Source organism: Triticum dicoccoides, chromosome 7B (assembly GCF_002162155.2).
Source record: "Triticum dicoccoides isolate Atlit2015 ecotype Zavitan chromosome 7B, WEW_v2.0, whole genome shotgun sequence".
Classification (NCBI taxonomy): Eukaryota; Viridiplantae; Streptophyta; class Magnoliopsida; order Poales; family Poaceae; genus Triticum; species Triticum dicoccoides.
Genome location: NC_041393.1, coordinates 496,864,999 through 496,883,968, shown reverse-complemented (window position 1 = coordinate 496,883,968; position 18,970 = coordinate 496,864,999).

The window sequence follows — 18,970 nt, the reverse complement described above, 5'->3', positions numbered from 1 at the left end:
TTCTGATCGATCTATTGGGCTATTCCTATAAGTGTCACAAACATCCCTAGAGTTCGTACTAAAATAACACCTTAAGACACACGTCAACCAAAACCCTAATGTCACCTAGATACTCCAATGTCACGACAAGTATCCGCGGGTTTGACTATACGATATGCATCACACAATCTCAGATTCATCTATTCAAACCAACACAAAGAACTTCATAGAGGCCCCAATGTTTCTACCCAAGAGTCAAGACGAAAACGTGTGCCAACCCCTATGCATAAGTTCACAAGGTCACTGAACCCGCAAGTTGATCACCAAAACATACATCAAGTGGATCACGTGAATATCCCATTGTCACCACAGATAAGCACATGCAAGACATACATCAAATATTCTCAATCCTTAAAGACTCAATCCGATAAGATAACTTCAAAGGGAAAACTCAATCCATTACAAGAAGGTAGAGGGGGAGAAACATCATAAGATCCAACTATAATAGCAAAGCTTGCGGTACATCAAGATCATGCCAAATCAAGAACACGAGAGAGAGAGAGATCAAAAATATAGCTACTGGTACGTAACCCCGGCCCCGAGGGTGAACTACTCCCTCCTCGTCATGGAGACCGCCAGGATGATGAAGATGACCACTAGTGATGATTCCCCCCTCCGGCAGGGTGCCAGAAGAAGGTCCCGATTGGTTTTTGGTGGCTACAGAGGCTTGCGGCGGCAAAACTCCCCGATCTTGGTTCTGTTCAGGAGGTTATAAGAGGTTTTGGCGCCGGGAACAAGTCACGGGGGGTCCACGAGGTAGCCACGAGGTAGGGGGGTGTGCCTAGAGGGGTAGGGCGCGCCCTCCGCCCTCGTGGTGGCATCGGGACTCTTCTAGTCCATCTCTGATGCTCCATGGGCTTCTTCTGATCCAAGAATAATCTCCGTAAATTTTCAGGTCAATTGGACTCCGTTTGGTATTCCATTTCTGTAAAACTCAAAACAAGGAAAAAACAAAAACTGGCACTGGGCTCTAGGTTAATAGGTTAGTCCCAAAGATCATATAAAATAGCATATAAATGCATATAAAACATCCAAGATGGATAATATAATAGCACGGAACAATCAAAAATTATAGATACGTTGGAGACATATCAAGCATCCCCATGTTTAATTCCTGCTCGTCCTCGAGTAGGTAAATAATAAAAACAGAAATTTTGATGTGGAATGCTACCAAACATATTTATCCATGTAATTTTATTTATTGTGGCATGAATGTTCAAATTCGAAAGATTCAAAATAAAAGTTTAATATTGACATAAAACAATAATACTTCAAGCATACTAACAAGGAAATTATGTCTTCTCAAAATAACATGGCCAAAGAAAGCTTATCCCTACAAAATCATATAGTCTGGCTATGCTCCATCTTCATCACACAAGATACTCAAATCATGCACAACCCTGATGACAGGCCAAGCAATTGTTTCATACTTTGATGTTGTCAAACCTTTTCGACTTTCACGCAATACATTAGCGTGAGCCATGGACATAGCACTATGGTGGAAGAGAATATGGTGGTTGTGGAGAAGACAAAAAGAGGGAGATAGTCTCACATAAACTAGGCGTATCAATGGGCTATGGAGATTCCCATCAATAGATATCGATGCGAGTGAGTAGGGATTGCCATGCAATGGATGCACTAGAGCTATAAGTGTATTAAAGCTCAAAAATAAACTAAGTGGGTGTGCTTCCAACTTTCTTGCTCATGAAGACCTAGGGCATTTGAGGAAGCCCATCATTGGAATATACATGCCAAGTTCTATAATGAAAAATTCCCACTAGTATATGAAAGTGACAAAATAAGAGACTCTCTATCATGAAGATCATGGTGCTACTTTGAAGCACAAGTGTGAAAAAAGGATAGTAACGTTGCCCCTTCTCTCTTTTTCTCTCATTTTTTCTTTTTTATTTCTTTTTTTATTTTTATTTTTCTCCTTTTTTTCTTGGCTTCTTTGGCCTATTTTTTTATTTTTTTATTTCCTCACATGGGACAATGCTCTAATAATGATGATCATCACACTTCTATTTACTTACAACTTGAAAAATTACAACTCAATGCTTAGAATAAAATATGACTCTATGTGAATGCCTCCAGCGATGTACCGGGATGTGCAATGAATCAAGAGTGACATGTATGAAAGAAGTATGAAAGTTGGCTTTACCACAAATACAATGTCAACTACATGATCATGCAAAGCAATATGACAATGATGAAGTGTGTCATAATAAAAGGAACGGTGGAAAGTTGCATGGCAATATATCTCAGAATGGCATGCCATAATAGGTAGGTATGGTGGCTGTTTTGAGGAAGGTATATGGTGGGTGTATGGTACCAGCGAAAGTTGCGCAGTACTAGAGAGGCTAGCAATGGTGAAAGGGTGAGAGTGTGTATAATCTATGGACTCAACATTAGTCATAAAGAACTCACATACTTATTGCAAAAATCTATTAGTCATTGAAACAAAGTACTACGTGCATGCTCCTAGGGGGATAGATTGTTAGGAAAATACCACCGCTCGTCCCCGACCACCACTCATAAGGAAGACAATCAATAAATACCTCATGCTCCAACTTCGTCACATAACGATTCACCCTACGTGCATGAAGGGAATCACAAACCTCAACACAAGTATTTCTCAAATTCACAATTACTCCACTAGCATGACTCTAATATCACCATCCTCATATCTCAAAACAATCATAAGGAATCAAACTTCTCATAGTATTCCATGCACTTTATAGGAAAGTTTTTATTATATCCCTCTAGGATGCCCATCATATTAGGACTAAATTAATAACCAAAGCAAATTACCATGCTGTTTAAGACTCTCAAAATAATATAAGTGAACCATGAGATCTCATCTATTTCTTCAAAATAAAACCACCGCCATGCTCTATAAAGATATAAGTGAAGCACTAGAGCAAACGACAAACTACCCCAAAAGGTAAAAGTGAAGATCAACAAGTTGTCGAATAATTATGTGACTATGTGAAGACTCTCTAACATTTAAGAATTTCAGATCTTAATATTTTATTCAAGCAGCAAGCAAAACAAAATAAAATCACATTGCAAGAATAGCACATATCATGTGAAGAAGCAAAAACTTAGGCTCAACCGAAACTGACCGATAGTTGTTGAAGAAGAGAGGTCGGATGCCAACCGGGGAATCCCCAAGCTTAGATGCTTGAGACTTCTTGAAATATTAATTAGGGATGCCTTGGGCATCCCCAAGGTTGAGCTTTTGTGTCTCCTTAATTCCTTTTATATCACGGTTTCCCTAAATCTTAAAAACTTCATCCACACAAAAATCAACAAGAACTCGTGAGATAAGTTAGAATAAATCAACGCAATAACCTTATCATTCCATACTATAGAAAATCACTAAAATTATTATTCGATATTGCCTACTAAATGCCTCTGCATATTTAACACTCCTATCCTCAAATAGAATCATTAAACAAGCAAACATATGCAAACATAACAACAATCTGTCTAAACAGGACAATCTGTAAAGAATGCAAGAAGAATCATACTTCCCTAACTCCAAAAATTCTGGAAAATTGCCACACTGTAGAAAATTTGCTGTTACTCATTGTGTCAAAATTTCAATATTTTATCATGTTTTGACTGTTCACCAATATTCAAAACATAACAACAAACTTTCTGTTTTCGAAACAGCAACGCATAGACTTGTAAAATAAGCATGGTAAAGGCTATACTCGACTTTTTATTGAACTAAAATATATAAAATATGTCTCTGAATAACAGCAAGCAAATCTAAACAAAATAAAATGATGCTCCAAGCAGAACAAATATCATGTGGTGAATAAAAATATAGCTCCAAGTAAAGTTACCGATAGACGAAGACGAAAGAGGGGATGCCATTCGGGGCATCCCCAAGCTTACAGGCTTGGTTGTCCTTGAATATTACCTTGGAGTGCCTTGGGCATCCCCATTCTTAGGCTCTTGCCACTCCTTATTCCATAGTCCATCAAATCTTTACCCAAAACTTGGAAACTTCACAACACAAAACTCAACAAAAAATCTTATGATATCCTTTAGTATAAGAAAGCAAATCACCACTTAGGTACTGTTGTGAACTCATTCTAAATTCATGTTGGTGTTATATCTACTGTATTCCAACTTTGCCGTGGTTCATACCCTCTGATACTACTCATAGACTCATCAAAATAAGCAAACAACACAATGAAAACAGAATCTGTCAAAAGTAGAACAATTTGTAGTAATCTGGAAACTTTCCATACTTCTGTAACTCCAAAAATTCTGAAAAAATAGGAAAATTTGAAAAATTTGTATATCAATCTTGTGTAAAAAATTTAGATCAAAAGCATGTTCCAGTGAATTTTCTAATTTTCTGGGCTGAGCACAAAAGTTTCTGTTTTTGCACAAAATCAAGTCAACTATCATCCACACTACCCCAAAGGCATTACTTGGTACTTTATTGAAACAAAAGCTATAAAACATGATTACTACAGTATATTAATCATGTGAACACACAAAAATAGTAGGTATAAATGTTGGGTTGTCTCCCAACAAGCGCTTTTTTAATGCCTTTTTAGCTAGGCATGATGATTTCAATGATGCTCACATAAAATATAAGAATTGAAACGCAAAGAGAGCATCATGGAACATATGTGGCAAGCAAATTTAACTCCAACCCACTTCCTATGCATAGGGATTTTTTTAGCAAATAATTTATGGGAACAAGAATCAACTAGCATAGGAAGACAAAACAAGCATAACTTCAAAAAAATTAACGCATAGAGAGGAAACTTGATATTATTGCAATTCCTACAAGCATATATTCCTCCCTCATAATAATTTTCAGTAGCATCATGAATGAATTCAACAATATAACCATCACATAAAGCATTATTTTCATGATCTACAAGCATAGGAATTTTATTACTCTCCACATAAGCAAATTTTTTCTCATGAATAGTAGTGGGAGCAAACTCAACAAAATAACTATCATGTGAGGCATAATCCAATTGAAAATTAAAATCATGATGACAAGTTTCATGGTTATCATTATTATTTATAGCATACATGTCATCACAATAATCATCATAGATAGCAACTTTGTTCTCATAATCAATTGGAACCTCTTCCGAAATAGTGGATTCATCACTAAATAAAGTCATGACCTCTCCAAATCCACTTTTATCATTATAATAAGATTCAACACCCTCCAAAATAGTGGGATCATTACTTCTTAAAGTTGACACGCTTCCAAACCCACTTTCATCAATATAATCATCATAGATAGGAGGCATGCTTTCATCATAATAAATTTCCTCATCAAAACTTGGGGGACTAAAAATATCATATTCATCAAACATAGCATCCCCAAGCTTGTGGATTTGCATATCATTAGCATCATGGATATTCAAGGAATTCATACTAACAACATTGCAATCATGCTCATTATACAAAGATTTTATGTCAAACATTTTAATGCATTCTTCTTCTAGCACTTGAGCACAATTATCGGAATCCTTATTTTCATGAAAGACATTAAAAAGATGAAGCATATGAGGCAACCTCAATTTCATTTTTTGTAGTTTTCTTTTATAGACTAAACTGGTGATAAAACAAGAAACTAAAAGATTCGATTGCAAGATCTGAAGATATACATTCAAGCACTCACCTCCCCGGCACTGGCACCAGAAAAGAGCTTGATGTCTACTATGCAACCTTCTTATTGCCAGTTGACAGGGCCATGCCCACTCCGGGTGTCCTTCCTACCATGCCAAAGGAACTCTTGAATGATGCGGTTGACCTGCTTGAGCACCAGGGAGCAGATGGCGATGGCAACCATGATGTGGGAAGGGATCGCACAAAGCACGTGATGGACCAGGCCGAGGCGTTCGCCACGGGAGAGGAGAGTCGCACGCCAAGTGGAGAGTTTCTTAGACAACCTTTCAACGATGGACAACAAAGATGACGTTGATGGTTTCCGCACTAACAGAGGGATGCCAAGGTAGATGATGGGGAAGCCAACCACAGTGCAAGCAAGCTCACTCTAGATGCAAGAAAGCTCATATTCCCCGCACTGGATGGGTATGGCCGAGCACTTAGAAAAGTTAGTGCAAAGCCCGGACACCATCCCGAAGACTCGCAACAGCTCGCGGATGACTCGAATGTCGCGGGTGGATGGATGGCAGAACACGACGACATCGTCAACGTAGAGGGATATGCTCGGGGCAGCGTGATGGGCGGTGAGTCGCTGTAGAAGTCCATGTCGATGGGCATGCACCAGCAAGGAGTTGAGGGCATCAATGGCCATTGTGAAGAGCATCGGGGAGATAGGGTCTCCTTGTCGCAGGCCGCAGGCGAGGGTGATCGGGGGCCCTGGGGATCCGTTGATGAGGACTCGCGTGCTAGAGGTGGATAGGAGGATAGTGATCCATTCGATCCAACACCTTCCGAAACCCAAGTGTCGTAAGACGTCGATGAGGACGGGCCAGGAGACCGTGTTGAAAGCACACGCGATGTCGAGCTTGAGGAGCACCCGAGCCGCAAGTTGTGCAACTGACGGGCGGTCTGCTGGACAAACATGAAATTGTCATGCACACATCAATTGGTTATTAATGCACTCTGGTTAGTGGACACGAGTTGGCTCAGCCGAGGAGCAAGTGGGAGCGAGAGGACTTTGGCGATGAGCTTGGAAACAAGGTGGATCAAGCTGATGGGCCGGTACTTAGAGAGGGCGGAGGCGTCTTGTTTCTTTGGAAGGAGGGTGATGAGGGCCTCGTTGAGGCGTTGCAGGCTACGCCCGTTCATGGAGTAGAACTTCTCAAAGATTTCGTAGATGCCAGCCTTGATCATGTCCCAATAGGTAACAAGGAACTCCGAGGTGAAGCCGTCGGGGTCCGGAGCTTTGCCGCGGGGGAGTGCCCTCACTGCCTGGGGATTTCGTCTTCCATGAATGGATGCTCAAGATCGGCTAAGTCGAAGGACTGGTCGTCGATCTGGTCGAGGTCGATGGAGAACTCACGGGGTGAATATGATCCAAAGAGGGAGGAGAAGTGGTGGAATGCAGCTTCAACCATGCCTTGCTCATCGTGGACTATTTTGTTCTCGAGCTGCAGGGAAAAGATGCAGTTTTTGTGGCGCTTGTGATCTGCATGGATCTTGAGAAACGCAGTGTTGGTTTCGCCCTCCTTGAGCCAACTGAACCTGACTCGCTCGCGGGCGATGGATCTCTCGAGAGAGGCCAACCCAAATAGGCGCGCTTTAGATTGCTGCGCAGCCAGGCTTCCGAGGGGGGAGGGGACGATAGTCTTGCACCGCATCCAGCCGTGCAGTGAGCTCGCGTGCGATCATGAGCTGCAGCGAGATGTGGCCGATGGTACGCGCACCCCAACTCTGGAGGTGGTGCGTAGTGTGCTTGAGGCGGAGGTAGACACACCCAAAAGGGTTCGGTTCGTGGATGCCGACCCAAGCATCTGCCACCGTCTCCTGGAAGCCGTCGAGCTTGATCCAGAAGCACTCGAAGTGGAATCGTTTAGGGCCTGCATGGAGCGGGGAGTAGTCCAGGAACAACGGGCAATGGTCGGAGACAGTCGTGGCGAGGCATCGAAAGTGACAATGGGGCTGCGAGATGTCCCAATCGGAGGTGCAAAAAAATTGGCCATTGCGCACAAGAGTTGGAGAGTCTTGTTCGTTGGACTAGGTGTAGCGGCGACCATGCATGTACACATCCCGTAGCTCCATACCCGCGATGAATCGGTGGAAGCGGCTCAAAGTGCGCCTATTGATGCGCCCATTGCTCTTATCCTCCGTGATGACACAAGGTTGAAATGACCGCCAAGCATCCAAGGGCCGGCACAGGTCTCTCGGGTCTCCTGCAGATCTTGGAAAAACATAATCTTTTTGTCATCCTCTTGCGGGCCATAAACACCGGGGATCCACCATGGGTGCATGCTGGTGGTGGTAGAAATAAGGGCAGTGATGTGGTGCTGCACAATGTAGGAGCTTGAGATGGAGATCTTGTTGTGGCTCCAGGCAAGGAAAATGCCACCACGGGTGCCAGTAGCCGGTAAGGAGAAGTAGTCTACGAAGCAAGGGCCAAGGGTCTCGATGGTGAGCGGCAAGGAGACCGAGTCCAGCTTGGTCTCTTGAAGACACACGATGTTGGGACAGACCGAAGTGATAACGGAGCGAACAACGTTATGTTTAGCCCTACAGTTTAGACCGCGGATGTTCCAGAAAACTATCTTAAGATTACAATCCATAGGAAGGAGGGGTGTTCAAGGGGAGTGGCAGAGCGGAGCTAGTTCACGGCAATGTCGCGTGCCGCCAAGGGAGTATTGTCGCGGTCATAAAGGGTGCTGGCGGGGATGCGTGCCATCCGTAGTAGTCCACAAAGGCATGGATTACGTCCTCCGCAAGGGGCTGCTCAAAAAGCTTGCAGTATCGCTCCATGGCCGCTGTGGAGATGGGTTCACCCTCACGGACTAGGCTGAGCCTAAGAAGAAGCACCCTCCTGGATTTTGCTTCCGAGTCAAAACCCTGATCATTTTTCACGATCCGATGGCTCCTTCTAGGGGTGAAGTTGGGGGGAGCTCCTTTCTCTTCCTCTTGGGGACGGGGGTGGGGAGCACCGGTGCATCACGACGCTGGATCCCAAGGAGGAATTCCTGCAAGGTGTAGTCGTCGGGAGTAGCCGAAACAGTGCTTGCATGGTCCAACAAGGCCGGGGCGAGCGAGGCTCGGACACCTGGCAGGAAGGGGTGGCCGCCACAAAAAGCTGGCTGGGGGAGTGCGTGCAGGCAGCAGGTGATGGTGGGGCCAGCATGCAAAGGGAGAACTCGGGATCCGTCTCGATCTGTCGCGGCACGAGAGGGGAGAGAGGGGCGAGCTTGTAGTTCGTGGCCTCGGGATCAGCTCCCGCATCCAGCGAATTGAGGGTAGGGGAATCAGCGCCTTCCTGATCCGCTGTCTGCCTGTTGGTCGGGGGAGACTGGCCCAGGTTGGCACCCACCTTGTCTTGGAGCGGGGGTAGGCTCTTGGAAGCCTCGCGAGCTGTACACCCAGGGGAGGAAGATCTGTCCATATCCTGGTAGGGCCAGTATGTCAGCAGCAGTGGTGCGAGAGCAGGATGCGTGGGCACGGTCAAGGCGGAGTCACAACAATATTAAGGGTGACAACTTCCTTGATCCTCCTCTTCAAGCATTGCCGACTCCCATGTGATGTGCCGCCAACAATCTCCACTGGCGTGGTGCCGGCCACGACCTCCCCACACGAATAGGACGACGAACACACTCTTAGGATCTAGCTGGTGACATCGACCATGCAGTGGCTAGTGCAAAAGCTGGAGGAATCAAGAGAGGCACATGTCAACAGATGCGTGGGTGTGGGGCTGTCGGGGGTTGGGTGCGACATATGCCAAAGGATGGCTTATCATGGTGGGAGCGAGTAGAACGTCGCCGGTGCCAGGGAACGGAATGAGGCAAAGACATGCACGCCGGCGGATCTTACCCAGCTTCGGGGCTCTCTGGAGAGATAACACCCCTACTGCTGCTCTGCGGGGTCTCCGCATGATCACTAAGGCAAGTGAGTACAAGGTTGCTCCTAGAGCTGTATTCTGGAGGTAGGAGAAGGCGAGGCTAGCTCTCTCCTTCCTATATGATCTGGTCTAGTGCTAATGGATTCCAACCCTTTGCATGGGTGTCCCGGGGGGTTTATATAGGCCTACCCCCGGGGGTACAATGGTAATCCGGCTGGGCGCGGGTCCCAGCCATCTGTCTCTTAGGCCGCCGTCTTCTCCGCCGACTGCTAGGGCCCGCCGACTGGTGGGCCCCGCCAACGGGTCCGGTACTGTAGCCGTGCTTCTAATGACGCAGGCTTGGTCATGGGGTCGTGGCAACAGTGCCGCCGTCTAGCGGACGATCACTGTCGCCATTCCCCGTCTTGTCTGGGTGATAGCGTGTGGGGCCCGTGGGAGGGGCCGGCCGACTCTAGGGGAGCCGACTCCCACGGGTCCGTCTTCGGGGCGTATCCGCCGTCTTTTATGCTCTCGCTGATGGGCGGGCCCGCTGTCTCTGAGTCGTACAGGTTGGCCGTCGTGGCCACAGTGCGTCGCCCACTGTGGCTGAGGTTAGGGCAGGCATGGCAACAGTGCCGTGCCTCGCTGGAGATCTCCAGCGATACGACTTACTGTAGCCATGCCAGCCCCTTGTAAGCAGGGGGTGACGGCCACGCCGTGGCCGTACCCCGCCTCGCCTATCGTGACGAGGGTAGGTGACGAATGGAATCGCATGGCGACTCTCCATAGCTGGCTTCTCTTGGAGTCGCGTCTGGGACTCGGCTTATCTTGGAGTCGCCGTCTGGGACTCGGCTTATCTTGGAGTCGCCGTCTGGGACTCGGCTTATCTTGGAGTCGCCGTCTGGGACTCGGCTTATTTTGGAGTCGCCGTCTGGGACTCGGCTTATTTTGGAGTCTCCGTCTGGGACTCGTCTTATGTTGGAGTCGCCGTCTGGGACTCGGCTTATCTTGGAGTCGCGTCTGGGACTCGGCTTGAGGGGCGCAGCCTGCCCCGATGTCTTGAAAGGCTCTGGGGCTCGGGTTAGCCTACCCGTGGCCCATTACTCCGACAGGGGCTGTTCAGGGACGTACGCGGTGGGTGATGACCAGCGGGTCACTTCCAATATGCGGTCTTCCGACGTGGTCACTGCACTGGAGGAGAGGAGTAGCAGCAGAGGCGCCGAGCTGGAAGTACCTGACCAGCCGCTTGACGCTATTCCTGAACCATGGAGAGGTCATCCTCTGCTCGTAGGTACGTTATCCATCCATTCATGTCCACTAATTCATCATCTTTTTTTCATTTAATTCTACTCTAAAATCTTTTTGCAAATTAAAAGTGCACTCTCCTGAGTAAATCATATTTTACTATCAGAACTAGAACACACACATCTACTAAATGATCCGCTGCTGATATGAAGATATGAAAGTGCAGACAGATTCTTTTTGCACACAAACTAAGCCTCCCAACACTACATCCCGTCGTTATTGATTGTGAGCAACTTGCTGCGTGTTTTTGAGTAAATAGCATAAAACCACTAGTTTATAGGCTAGGGTTCCAAAAAACTACAACATTTTATTTTTTCTCAGAAAACTACCAAACGCGCGGTCGGTTGTTTCAAAAAAACCAAAACCTCATTGACTAGCGTTTTAACCATTTTCCTAACGTGTTGGACCCACTGGTCAGGCCACGTGGCCGCGCACGCTCATGGCGCAGCCGTTGACGGCCGTTAGCCTGACCGGTCCGGTCGGAACAGGGAAAATACCCCCCCTGTTGGTCGGGCCGTCCCCTGCTCACTCACTCTGCTTTCTCACTCTCCCACTCTCCTTCTCCCACTCCCCTGCTCCGTTACGAGCTTGCCGCCGCTCGCCGTCTTCGAGGCTGGTCACCGTCAACCTCCTTGCTGCCAGGCCTTCGTGGAATGACAAGGAAACGAGCTTCAACGATGACTGGGAGGTCGTCAGCATGGACATGTGACTTATGGTAAGTTTCTCCTTGCCACCTAGGGTTAGGGTTAGGGTTAAATGCTATTAGGCCTAGGATACAGCCATGGATCTTGCTTAGTTTAGGGTTGTTGTTGTCTCTGTGATATGGTTCTTGATTAGTGAGGGTGGGGGTTGGTTGTAGGATTGAGCTAACTTAGGGTTCATCTGTGTACAGTGTTAGGGTTCATGCTGATTTGGGGATTTGTTGAGTGTTTAGGGTTATGAACAGTGCAAGTTGATTGTGCTTTTGAGTGGTGATTGAAACTAGTGTTATTTTGGGTTTTTTGGTTGCAGGAGGAACCAGACACCATTGTGGAGCCCCTTTTTTGTGGGCAACTTGAGCTTGCTAAACCCAAGTGCATTCTACACCACATGAGGCTTATTAAGCGTGTTGCTTTTGAAGACATTGTAACAGGAAGACGTTTCTATGTCTTCCTAGTCTAGGTTAGATGTCAATTAAGTTTGTTACATATGGATGTTCACTGGCCTCACATGATGTAGCAGTTTGTTACTCACATGATGCAGCAGTTTGTAACTGATATGACCATAGTTGTTATTTCACTTATGCTTTTCTTTGTTACTTTGCAAAGTTAATAATGGCATTGTAATAACTTATCATATCTCATTTATTTATCCGTTGTTAGAAAATTTTAAGTTAATCATGGCATTGAAATAAGCTACTACTCCACTTGTAATAACTTGTTACATTTACAAATGCAGGAAAATGGTGTGAATTGTGGTGTTGTAGAGTGGGTTGATGGGCCTTGGCCTCCTGTTCTTGAGAGATGTTTTTCCAAGCTATGGGAAATGTTCCATGAGCAGAACTATGGAAGGGTACTTGACAAGGAGAAGTTTGAGAAGGAGTTGGCCAAGGTTAAAAGTGAACATGAAAGGGAGTTGGTCAAGCTTAAGATTGAAAATGACAAGCTTTGCATTAGTACACCAAGCTTGTTGATGATGTAGCCAAGATGTTTGATTGGCAGGATGGTAGGGTCGACAAGAAGGTGAACCAGAAACTAGTGGAGGAGGAAGAACTTGAGAAGAAGAAGACAAAGAAGAAATAGGTAGAGGAGAAAGCGAGGTTGGATGTGCAGATGGAAAAGCTTAAACTTGCAAATGAGAAGAGGTGCATTTTGTAGAGCCAAGATGACATCATCAAGAGCACCAGGAAGGCTATGAAGGATGTTGAAGTTGACAGAGATGTTCTTAAGAAGGAGAAGGCAAAGCTTGAGCAAGTTGTTGCTGAGCTGCTGAAAAATGGGTATGGCAGCAAGGAGAAGTTAGAGAAAATCAAGGCCATCCTTGAGTCATGAAGTTGCTGTGAAATGTTGGTGAAGTAAGTACATCCAAGGACTATATATAAGGATGTGGCCTAACTATCTGAAGTGATTATATGGGTGTACATTTTGGGGGAATGTGAAGTTAACCTAGTGTTTGGCACTACATTTGAACTTTAGTTTCTTATGTAAGAACCTTATTTGCTATGTTCTTAAGGTTGTAATGGATCTCTAATGCTATTAAGTGTTGTAATGGATCTCCAATGCTATTAAGTGTTGTAATGGATCTCCAATGCTATTAAGTGTTGTAATGGATCTTCTATGCTATAGTTTTTAGTAATGTATGTCTTTGGGTTAGCCTACATATATTATCTGTGTAGGTAATTGGGATTAGTGGGCCACTAGTCTCTGACCAAATGCAACCCTAGGCCTACTAAAACCCAACCCCCTCTGTCAATATAAACCTCTCCCCACCCCACCCTTTCCTAGTCACTCCACCAACCACCACCAAAATCAAACCCTAGAGATGGATCCTGACATGAGAGATGTCACAGAGGAGGAGGGGGAGGCTGTGGTCGTTAGGGCTGCAGCAGCACAGAGGAGGAGGAGGAGGAGGAGGAGGAGGCACAGGTAGAGGGCACATGAGGCGGCACAGGATGAGGAGGAACATGAATACAACTGTCGCCTCTTCGACAAGGTGCTGGAGAAATGCAATGCTCAAGAACTTGAGCTAGTTTTCCTTGGTGGCAGGGGAATGACATTCATGGAGATCATTAGCTAGGCTAGGAGAAGAGCATTCATGGCTCCCCATCCATCTACTAGGGCTAACTGGGATTGTTTCTTCGAGCGTTATGACTGATGTGTAGTGATCTCATTATATCTATCTATCTATGTATGTTTCCATGTTTCCATCTTTCTATCTTTCTATCTGTAAGTATGTGGATCAATGTAAGATTTGGATGAGAATGAATGTATGCTACTCTGAATGACTCTATCTATGTGTAATTTATCTGAATCTATGTAAGATTAGGACGAGAAGCTATGTAATCCACATAGTGACAGAATCATATTACAACATAGTGACTGAATCCACATAGTAACTGAATACAGGACTAAGTACTTAGTGAAGCAGTGTTATTACAAACCAAATCCAACAATTCACTTGCATGCAGAACCAAGGAAAACATAGCAGTTCACATGCAACCACTTCAGCTAGTTACCACTTGCATAAAAATAATCCTTCAACCTCCCAGATGGCTTCCTGACCCTCTTTAACCCATCCTGCACAACACTTCTAGAAGATTGTCTAGGTTCAGTGAAAGATCCAGAGCCATCTCTATTGGCAGAAGCTGACCTAGTGTTCTTTGCTGGAGAAGACCTTGATGACCTAGTGTTATTTGTTGCTGAAGAAATGGTTGTGCTCCTCTTCTTGGGAGGTGGTACTGGTGTTGCTGAAGAGGTGTTGGTCCTACTCTTCTTGAGAGGTGTTGCTGCTGGTGTAGCCTCAATGTTGGTCCTGCTCTTCTTGGAGGCTGATGCTTTTGCAGCGGTTGTACCTGGTGCTGCTACTAATGTGGAAGAAACCCTCTTCCTTGACCTATAAGCTGTCTGTGTTGGCTCATTCTATTGGTGCAGAGGCAGAAGGTACCCTTGGTGGCCTTTGTGCTATTGCAGCCATTGAAGAACCAGCCTCAGAGTAATTAGCTCTATTTTCCTACACATGAAATGAATGTAACAATGCAATGAATGGAACTGAAGGAGTTACCTGGTGCTTGTTCATCCTCATTTGCAACTTAGGTTTCAAGGGGTGACCACAATTGTTGAACCTGTGCCCTTGCTTCTTGCAGTTGCTGCAAGTCACTGTACCAATCCTAGAACTATCTTTTTAGCTGGCACCTCAAATATGCCTTTCCTCCTGGCAGTTTGTTCTTTACCTTTGTTTTCTCTAAAAATAGGTGGAGAAATGTCATCTCCAGGTGTATGAGGCCAATGGTCAGGACCTGGCATAGGGAACATTATGTGCTTATATGTTTCACAAACATGGGTTTCTTGAAGAAATCATTGACATAGTCATCAGGATGTATCTTCACATTCTACATTGCAGCAATGGCATGTCCCGAAATCAAAAATGACAAAACAGGAATAAGGCTTGCTATTATTAGAAATGTCCAAAAATATCATATTCGTGAAGCTACAGGGCACAACAGTCATGTCCCACCTCCTACAGTCACAGGTCTGGTTGTTGAAATTAACACAATATGTGTTTTTAGAGCTACTTGTCACTTGCCATATGCCTAGACCTGCCATGTATGCTTCACAATACTTAGCCCACTTCTTCCCCTCTTCTAAAATCTCTAAATAAGTAGGTGTGATCTCCCATATGCATGTCTCTGTTTTCTCTTTGATCTTCTCTCTGATCTTCTAAAACTTAATCATTAGCTTTGTTCTTATGCCCTCTAACATAGTCCTAATTTGCTTGTTCCTAACATCCAATATCATTCTATTGAAAACCTCGCTAAGGTTGTTTACTACCAGGTCTGTTTTGCACACAGTGTCCATTTTATATCTAGCCCATGTATGCTCTAGTATTTGTGACAACCACTACCAAGCTTCTAAACTTTCTTTTTTCAAATTTTCCATGCCTAAATCATGACCATGTTTAGTATAGGAATAGGCAACCTGATCTAAATGTCTCTTGAGTTCCTCTCCTCTGAAACCAGCAGATTGGAAATTGGCATAAATATGTCTAAGACAAAACCTCTGTGGAGAGTTAGGTAATACATCATCTATTGCATTCAACAATCCCTGTTCAATGTAGTGTAATCTTAAGTGTTACTACTGAATAACATATTAAGCATGGCAAATGTAAAGACTAGGTAGAGAATAATACCTTCTACCTGTCAGACATAATTGTGTATTTGCCAAACTTATTACCAGTTCCAATGACTAATCTCAACTGTGTGAGAAACCATGTCCAGCTGTCCGCCTCTTCCTTATCAACAACACCAAAAGCTATTGGGAAGATGTTATTGTTGCCATCCCTCCCTGTAGCTGCCAATATCTGCTGACTAGTTCTTAGCTTGATGAAGCAACGATCCATACCTGCTAACATGATCACATTAGTGCCAAATTACATGGATGCAAATTATACATCTATGTGTATGAATACTTGCCTATAAGTGGCCTGCATCCATTTAGGAAAACCTCCTTGCATGGAAACAAGCAGTAAAACATATAGTGAAACCTTGGGGTAGGAGTTGGGTTTAGTGGGTCCTCTTGTGTTGTTACTATGCACCTACTGCCAGGGTTAGTATCTAGCACACACTGTAGGTAGTTCCTTATTCTGTGATACTGGAGTTTGTAATCTCCTTGCACAACCTCAACTGCTTCTTCCTTGCCCTATATGCCAAGCTTTTAGGCACATCGACACCAAACTTCTTCTTTGTGTGTGACATAATTGTGCCAACACCAGCTCCAGGGTTGGATCTGACAGTATCCTAAAAGGATCGAGAAGAGGTGTCTAGAGGGGGGGGGTGATTAGACCCTCAACAAACAAAGTTGGCAGGTTTTAAGTTTTTCAAGTTGAGGTGGTATATTAACACAATTTCAAGCATACACAATACAATTCAAGCAAGCATGCAAAGAGTATATGAGCAGCGGAATGTAAAGCATGCAACTTGCAAGAAAGTAAAGGGATGGGATTGGAGTATGCAAACGCAATTGGAGACACAAAGATTTTTGGCGTGGTTTCGCTAGGTGGTGCTATTGTACATCCACGTTCATGGATACTTCAACCCACGAAGGGTAACGGTTGCGCGAGTCCACTAAGGGGTCCACCCACAAAGGGTCCATGAAGAAGCAACCTTGTCTATCCCATCATGGCCATCGCCCACGAATGACTTGCCTCACTAGGGTAGATCTTCACGAAGTAGGCGATCTCCTTGCCCTTACAAACTCCTTGGTTCAACTCCAAAATGTAGCGACCAGACCTCAAACAGTCTAATCTCTGTGCATCAGTGTCATCCCTGGATCGGTAATGCTGTCACGCATAGTACTTGAAGGATTTATAACAGAGTAGCAATCACACACTTATTACATCGAATGTCTCAAAAGAGAACTTATTACAATAAATATGGCTTAAGGCCATCTAAAATGATAACAACGGAAGGCTTGGAAGATAAAGTGAGTCTATCAACCCAATGGTATCACTGAGTGAGAGATCACGACCTAAGGCACCTTACTCGTCATCTGAAAAGTATGCGACATGAACGTTGCAGCCCGAAATGGGTCAGCACATGGAATATGTTGGCCTGTAACAGATAGATAGTATGAATAGGAAAAATGCTATCACTACATGCATATATGGCTGGTGGAAAGCTCTATGGTTACAGTTTTGCATAAAGCCAATTTTTCCCTACAACAAAGGAATAAATTTTATTTAACTATCATGGTGGTTGTTAAACATTGAGAAGGTTCCTCCAACTCAATCCCAATTAAGCATCATCATTAAACCCAATCAAATTAATTTAAGTAGCATGATGAGATCAAGACGATAATCCAAGAACTAGATACTCAAAATGTCCATAACCGGGGACACGGCTAACCATGATTAGTTTGTACACTCTGCAAAGGTTTGCACACTTTTCCCACAAGACTCGAATACATCCATGGTCGGAGAAACGAGACACAGTCTTTCTGAAACAATAACTCTTTACTCTTGGTGGAAAGTTACACCTACTTTCCCCTACATCTTCTAGCCCACCACTGAAAGAGGTCTTGCAACGTATTCAACTATGCTAGAGCCCATAATAGCTTGTGGCTGCACACGGAAGTTTCAAAAAGGGGAACGTAGTAATTTAAAAAAAAATACTACGCACACGCAAGATCATGGTGATGGCATAGCAACGAGAGGGGAGAGTGTTGTCCACGTACCCTCGTAGACCGTAAGCGGAAGCGTTATGACAACGCGGTTGATGTAGTCGTACGTCTTCACGATCCGATCGATCCAAGTACCGAAGGTACGGCACCTCCGAGTTCAGCACACCTTCAGCTCGATGACGATCCCCGGACTCCGATCCAGCAAAGTGTCGGGGATGAGTTCCGTCAGCACGATGGCGTGGTGACGATGATGATGCTCTACCGGCGCAGAGCTTCGCCTAAACTCCGTAACGATATGACCAAGGTGGAATATGGTGGAGGGGGGCACCGCACACGGCTAAGGAACGATCCGTAGATCAACTTCTATGTCTAGGGTGCCCCCTGCCTCCGTATATAAAGGAGCAAGGGGGGGGGTGCGGCCGGCCCTAGGAGGTGGCGCGCCGGAGGAGTCCTACTCCCACTGGGAGTAGGACTCCCCCCTTCCCTAGTTGGACTAGGACTTGGGGGGAAGGAGGAGAGGGGGGAAAGGAAAGGGGGGGCGCCTCCCCCCTCCTTGTCCTATTCGGACTTGGGTGGGAGGGGCGCGTAGCTGCCCCTTGGCCCCTTCTCCTCTTCCTCCACTAGGCCCACTAAGGCCCATTAGGTCACCGGGGGGTTCCGGTAACCTCCCGGTACTTCGGTAAAATGCCGATTTCACCCGGAACACTTCCGATGTCCAAACATAGGCTTCGAATATGTCAATCTTTATGTCTCGACCATTTCGAGACTCCTCCTCATGTCCGTGATCACATCCGGGACTCCGAACAAACTTCGGTACATCAAAACTTATAAACTCATAATAAAACTATCATCGTAACGTTAAGCGTGCGGACCCTACGGGTTCGAGAACTATGTAGACATGACCTAGAACTATTCTCGGTCAATAACCAATAGCGGAACCTGGATGCTCATATTGGCTCCTACATATTCTACGAAGATCTTTATCGCTCAAACCGCATAACAACATACGTTGTTCCCTTTGTCATCGGTATGTTACTTGCCCGAGATTCGATCGTCGGTATCCAATACCTAGTTCAATCTCGTTACCGGCAAGTCTCTTTACTCATTACGTAATGCATCATTCCGTAACTAACTCATTAGCTACATTGCTTACAAGGCTTATAGTGATGTGCATTACCGAGAGGGCCCAGAGATACCTCTCCGACAATCGGAGTGACAAAACCTAATCTCGAAATACGCC